Source organism: Zea mays, chromosome 7, assembly GCF_902167145.1.
Source record: "Zea mays cultivar B73 chromosome 7, Zm-B73-REFERENCE-NAM-5.0, whole genome shotgun sequence".
Classification (NCBI taxonomy): domain Eukaryota; kingdom Viridiplantae; phylum Streptophyta; class Magnoliopsida; order Poales; family Poaceae; genus Zea; species Zea mays.
The window spans coordinates 178476370-178484166 of record NC_050102.1 but is presented as its reverse complement, the minus strand read 5'-3'; positions in this window follow the sequence as shown (position 1 = coordinate 178484166).

Genomic DNA, 7797 nt, shown 5'->3' with positions numbered 1-7797 from the left:
AGAAGTGATGATTCAATAGCATTTAAGGGAGTGTTAGAGGGTCAGCTATACTTGGTAGATTTTGATAGAGCTGAACTCGACACTTGCTTAATTGCTAAGACTAACATGGGTTGGCTCTGGCACCGCCGACTAGCCCATGTTGGAATGAAGAATCTTCATAAGCTTCTAAAGGGAGAGCACATTTTAGGTATAACAAATGTTCATTTTGAGAAAGACAGGATTTGTAGCGCATGCCAGGCCGGGAAGCAAGTTGGCACTCATCATCCACACAAAAACATCATGACAAGTGACAGGCCACTGGAGCTACTACACATGGATCTATTCGGCCCGATTGCTTACATAAGCATCGGCAGGAGTAAGTACTGTCTAGTTATTGTGGATGATTATTCTCGCTTCACTTGGGTGTTCTTTTTGCAGGAAAAATCCCATACCCAAGAGACCTTAAAGGGATTCTTGAGATGGGCTCAAAATGAGTTCGGCTTAAGGATCAAGAAAATTAGAAGCGACAACGGGACGGAGTTCAAGAACTCACAAATAGAATGCTTCCTTGAGGAGGAGGGCATCAAGCATGAGTTCTCTTCTCCCTACACCCCACAACAAAATGGTGTAGTGGAGAGGAAGAATCGAACTCTATTGGACATGGCAAGAACCATGCTTGATGAGTACAAGACACCAGATCGGTTTTGGGCCGAGGCGGTCAACACCGCCTGCTACGCCATCAACCGGTTATATCTACACCGAATCCTCAAGAAGACATCCTATGAACTCCTAACCGGTAAAAAGCCCAATATTTCATATTTTAGAGTTTTTGGTAGCAAATGCTTTATTCTTGTGAAGAGAGGTAGAAAATCTAAATTTGCTCCTAATACTGTAGAAGGCTTTTTACTAGGATATGACTCAAACACAAGGGCATATAGAGTCTTTAACAAGTCCTCAGGACTTGTTGAAGTTTCTTGTGACGTTGTGTTTGATGAAACTAACGGCTCTCAAGTAGAGCAAGTTGATCTTGATGAGATAGGTGAAGAACAGGCTCCGTGCATCGCGCTAAGGAACATGTCCATTGGGGATGTGTGCCCTAAGGAATCCGAAGAGCCTCCAAATGCACAAGATCAACCATCCTCCTCCACGCAAGCATCTCCACCAACCCAAAATAAGCACGAGGCTCAAGTTGATGAAGGAGAAGATCAAAGAGATGAGCCACCTCAAGATGACAACAATGATCAAGGGGGAGATGCAAACGATCAAGACAAGGAGGATGAAGAACCAAGGCCGCCACACCCAAGAGTCCACCAAGCAATCCAACGAGATCACCCCGTCGACACCATCCTCGGCGACATTCATAAGGGGGTAACTACTCGATCTCGTGTTGCACATTTTTGTGAGCATTACTCTTTTGTTTCCTCTATTGAGCCACACAGGGTAGAGGAAGCACTTCAAGATTCGGATTGGGTGATGGCGATGCAAGAGGAGCTCAACAATTTCACTAGGAATGAGGTATGGCATTTAGTTCCACGTCCTAACCAAAATGTTGTAGGAACCAAGTGGGTCTTCCGCAACAAACAAGATGAGCATGGTGTGGTGACAAGGAACAAAGCTCGACTTGTGGCCAAGGGATACTCCCAAGTCGAAGGTTTGGATTTTGGTGAAACCTATGCACCCGTAGCTAGGCTTGAGTCAATTTGTATATTATTAGCCTATGCTACTTACCATGGCTTCAAGCTTTACCAAATGGACGTGAAGAGTGCCTTTCTCAATGGACCAATCAAGGAAGAGGTCTATGTTGAGCAACCTCCCGGCTTTGAAGACAGTAAGTACCCTAACCATGTCTATAGGCTCTCTAAGGCGCTTTATGGGCTCAAGCAAGCCCCAAGAGCATGGTATGAATGCCTAAGAGATTTCCTTATTGCTAATGGCTTCAAAGTCGGAAAAGCCGATCCTACTTTATTCACTAAAACTCTTGACAATGATTTGTTTGTATGCCAAATTTATGTTGATGATATTATATTTGGGTCTACTAACGAATCTACATGTGAAGAATTTAGTAGGATCATGACACAGAAATTCGAGATGTCTATGATGGGGGAGTTGAAGTATTTTCTAGGATTCCAAGTCAAGCAACTCTAAGAGGGCACCTTCATTAGCCAAACGAAGTATACTCAAGACATTCTAAGCAAGTTTGGAATGAAGGATGCCAAGCCCATCAAGACTCCCATGGGAACCAATGGGCATCTCGACCTCGACACGGGAGGTAAATCCGTCGATCAAAAGGTATACCGGTCGATGATTGGTTCATTGCTTTATTTATGTGCATCTCGACCGGACATTATGCTTTCTGTTTGCATGTGTGCAAGATTCCAATCCGACCCTAAGGAATCCCACCTTACGGCCGTAAAACAAATCTTGAGATATTTGGCTTATACTCCTAAGTTTGGGCTTTGGTACCCTCGGGGATCCACATTTGATTTGATTGGTTATTCGGATGCCGATTGGGCGGGGTGTAAGATTAATAGGAAGAGCACATCGGGGACTTGCCAGTTTTTGGGAAGATCCTTGGTGTCTTGGGCTTCAAAGAAGCAAAATTCGGTCGCTCTTTCTACCGCCGAAGCCGAGTATATTGCCGCAGGCCATTGTTGCGCGCAATTGCTTTGGATGAGGCAAACCCTGTGGGGCTATGGTTACAAATTAACCAAAGTTCCTCTTCTATGTGATAATGAGAGTGCAATCCGCATGGCGGATAATCCCGTTGAGCATAGCCGCACTAAACACATAGTCATTCGGTATCATTTTCTTAGGGATCACCAACAAAAGGGGGATATCGAGATTACATACATTAATACTAAAGATCAATTAGCCGATATCTTTACCAAGCCACTTGATGAACAAACTTTTACCAAACTTAGGCATGGGCTCAATATTCTTGATTCTAGGAACTTCTTTTGCTAATTTGCGCACATAGCTCATAAATATACCTTTGATCATGTCTCTTTTATATATGCTATGACTAATGTGTTCTCAAGTGTATTTCAAACCAAGTCATAGGCATATTGAAAGGGAATTGGAGTCTTCGGCGAAGACAAAGGCTTCCACTCCACTCTACCACTCATCCTTCGCCGTCGCTCCGCTTCACTCTCCGTATTTGGTATAATCTTCACTCCTATGTTTTTATTTGCCAAAGGGGAGAAAGTAGTTATCAACGGGCTTATATATCACTCAAAGTATTCGTTTTTGGCGATTCATGCCAAAGGGGGAGAAAAGTATGAGCCCAAAGCAAAAGGACCGCACCACCACCCTAATTTTAAAATTAATGATTTTCAATTGGTAAATTTCAAATTGGTATCTCTTTGTGTTCTAAAGGGGGAGCAAGTAGTATTTTCAAAATTTGATGTCTTAAAACCCTCTTGAACGCTAAGAGGAGAATTTATTGAGGGGGAGTTTTGTTTAGTCAAAGAAAAAGCATTTGAAACAAGGGGTCAAAATTTCAAATCTTAAAAATGCTTCGAAAAATCTTATTCAATTGTCTTTGACTATTTGCAAAAAGACTTTGAAAAGGATTTACAAAAAGAATTTGTAAAAACAAAACTTGTGGTGCAAGCGTGGTCCAAAATGTTAAAAATAAAGAAACAATCCATGCATATCTAGTAGGTAATATTTATTGGCTCAATTCTAAGTAACCTTTGCACTTGCATATGCAAACTAGTTCAAATTCTGCACTTTTATATTTGCTTTGGTTTGTGTTGGCATCAATCACCAAAAAGGGGGAGATTGAAAGGGAATTAGGCTTACACCTATTTCCTAAACTAATTTTGGTGGTTGAATTGCCCAACACAAATAATTGGACTAACTAGTTTGCCCAAGTCTATAAGATCTACAGGTACCAAAGGTTCACAATAAGCCAATAAAAAGATCAAGAGAAAGGGTTCAAACAAAGGAGCAAGGGACAACCGAAGGCATCCTGGTCGGGCACACCGGACTGTCCGGTGCACCACCGGACACTGTCCGGTGCACCAAGGAAGATCAACTGCAAACTCTTCACCTTCGGGAATTTTCAGAGCCGGCGCGCTATAATTCACCGGACTGTCCGGTGTACACCGGACAGTGTCCGATGCTCCAAGAGGACGCGGTTCTGAACTCGGCAGCCTCGAGAATTCGTAACGGCTGCTCCGCTATAATTCACCGGACATGTCCGGTGTACACCGGACTGTCCGGTGTAACTGCGGGGCAACGACTACTTCAGGCGCCAACGGCTACCTGCAGCGCATTAAATGCGCGCCAGCGCGCGCAGAGGGCAGGCACGCCCATGCTGGCGCACCGGACACCCTACAATTCATGTCCGGTGCACCACCAGACATCTAGGCGGGCCCAGCGTCAGAGCTCCAACGGTCGGAACCCTAACGTTCGGGTGACGTGGCTGGCACACCGGACATGTCCGGTGTGCTCCGGACTGTCCGGTGCACCATACGACAGACAACCTCCACCCAAACGGCTAGTTTGGTGGTTGGGGCTATAAATACCCCTAACCACCCCACATTCAAGTCATCCAAGTTTTCCACTTCTCAACCACTTACAAGAGCTAGGCATTCAATTCTAGACACACTCAAGTGATCAAATCCTCTCCAATTCCACACAAGGCTTTAGTGATTAGTGAGAGAGATTTGTCGTGTTCTTTTGAGCTCTTGCGCTTGGATTGCTTCTTTTTTTCTCACTTGTTCTTGTAATCAAAACTCCATTGTAGCCGAGGCAAGAGACACCAATTGTGTGGTGGTCCTTGCGGGGAAGTTTTGTTCCCGGTTTTGATTTGAGAAGAGAAGCTCACTCGGTCCGAGGGACCGTTTGAGAGAGGGTAAGGGTTGAAAGAGACCCGGCCTTTGTGGCCTCCTCAACGGGGAGTAGGTTTGCGAGAACCGAACCTCGGTAAAACAAATCCGCATGTCACACTCTTCATTCGCTTGCGATTTGTTTTGCGCCCTCTCTCTCGGACTCATTATTATTTCTAACACTAACCCGGCTTGTAGTTGTGATTAATTCTGTAAATTTCAGTTTCGCCCTATTCACCCCCCTCTAGGCGACTTTCAGGGACGCCACAACGTGGAGTAGGCAAGTGTTGGACTTGGCCGAACCACGGGATAAACCACTGTGCCTCTCTGTGTTGATCTCCTTGTGGTTATTGTGTTTCGCCAGAACTCCTCTCTAGCCACTTGGCTTTATTGTGGTAACTCCTAATCAAGTTTTTGTGGCATTAAGTTTCAAGTTTTTACAGGATCACCTATTCACCCCCCTCTAGGTGCTCTCAATAACACACTAAAAATAATTGGCATAATAGCTAATCTGGTATGTACCTTTCAGTCGTTGCTTGAAGGCACAAAGATCCATCATGTTGGAAACCGCTAACTTCAGTATGATAAGAGCAATGTTGAGCTTTATAATATTGTCATATCACATATAACCAATTAAAACACCTACCTATATAATAACTCTCTCATTGTACAAGCAGTACATTTAATATTTGGTCAACTCATGTCTCTCTCTCATAGGGCCTTGGAGTTCGTATGTAGCCCACTCTTAATCTCAGTTTACTACTAGTGAGTAGTCCCTAGTCCGCCTTTTCTTTTCTGCCCTTCTCTTTCTTCTACATCACCATAAATCTGATGTGGCATCTCTTACTGTCTGCCTATAAAATGGATAGACTAAAAATTAGTCCCTAAAAACCAAATACCCTATAAATTGGTTAGAATAGCACACTAAAGATAATTAGCATAATAGCCGATCTGGTATGTACCTTTCAGTCGTTGCTTGAAGGCGCAGAGATCCATCATGTTGGAAACCATGAACTTATAAGAGCAAAGTTGAGCTTTATGATGTTGTCATATCACATATAACTAATTAAACACCTACCTATATAATAACTCTCTCATTATACAAGTTGTACATTTAATATTTGGTCAACTCCTGTCTCTCTCACAGAGCCTTGGAGTCTGTATGGAGCCCACTCTCAATCTCAGCTGGCTACTAGTGAGTAGTCCCCAGTCCGCCTTTGCTCTTTCTCCCCTTCTCTTTCTTCTACATCACTATAAATCTGATGTGGCATCTTTTACCGTCTGCCTATATTAGCTTATTATACTTTCTCTAATAGGTGTTCATTCAAAACCAGCCTAATAAAAACTTGGCCGCGGACTTGTGGGGGAAGATAGCCCCCTAAATATTACGTTAAGAAGAAGACCTGCCGGAGCCGGATCTTAGACTTGTGCGACCTATGCTCTTAGGAATTGAGGAGTGTTACTCGAACCACATAACCAACTCACTAAGAGGGTCTTTTGCAAAATCAGACTAATAAAGAAAACACAACATTTAAAACGGAACATACAATACTAGAATTGGTGTTCATTCAAAATATCTTCATGGGATTATCCATCCTATTCAAATTCAACAAGATCATTTTTGAACCTAAGCTACTCTATCCAAAATACTCATCACATGGTACTTCCTTTCTTAAAGAGCAGTCAGATTTTTTTCAGTGGATTGATGTGTAGGTAAGCATAGGGCGTGTTAGAATATAATATAAGCGAACTTCAGTCTGATAAGAGCAATGTTGAGCTTTATAATGTTGTCATATCATATATAACCAATTAAACACCTACCTATATAATAACTTTCTCATTGTACAAGTAGTATATTTAATATTTTGTCAACTCATGTCTCTCTCACGTAGGGCCTTGGAGTCCGTATGCAGCCACTCTTAATCTCAGCTCACTACTAGTGAGTAGTCCCTAGTCCGCCTTTTATTTTTCTCCCCTTCTCTCTCTTCTATATCACCATAAATTTGATGTGGCATCTCTTACCGTCTGCCTATATTAGCTTATTATACTTTCTCTAATAGGTGTTCGTTCAACAGCAGCCTAATAAAAACTTGACCTGTAGGTCCCTCAATATTATATTAAGTAAAGACCTAGAGACGGACTTGCGGGGAAGATAGCCCCCCAAATATTACGTTAAGAAGACCTATCGGAGCCGGATCTTAGACTTGTGCGACCTAGGCTTTCAGGATCTGAGGAGTGTTACTCAGACCATCTAACCAACTCAGTTAGAGGCTCTTTCACAAAAATCAAACTAATAAAAATAGCACCAATATTTAAAACGGAACATACAATACTAGAATTGGTGTTCACTCAAAATATCTTCATGGGATTATCCATCCTATTCAAAATCAACAAGATCATTTTTGAACCTAAGCTATTCCATCCAAAATACTCATCACATGGTACTTCCTTTCTTAAAGACCAGTCCGATTTTTTCCAGTGGACTGATGTGTAGGTAAGGGCCTCTAGCGTAATGGTTAAGGTCTTCGAGTAGCACCTTCAGATCCTAGGTTCGATCCCCCTCGGAGGCGAATTTCTGGTTTGTTAAAAAATCCCCTCGCAGTGCCCCACCCGCTTCCGGGTTACGTCCTACGCACCACCCTTCGGGTGGGCCGTTGCAGAGTGGACGATGATGGCCCGCTAGTGATGGGGGCCAGGATTTGGGGATTTTCTTGGCCGAGACTATATTTTGGTCTCTTCTTAATATAATACCGAGAGGACGGTCTTTCCCTCCCCAGCCGAGTTTTTTTATGTGTAGATAAGCACGGGACGAACCTAGATATGTTCGAGCGTAAGTAGTAGAACCTAAATTTTCACCATAAGGTCTCATGCTCAGTTCATTCTAGACATAGCTACCTTAGTATTTTGATGCTTGTCATTGCTAGTGTGCCCTCGGTACTCCTGGTCCGCAAAATGGTTCACATAGATTAACAATCGATGACGC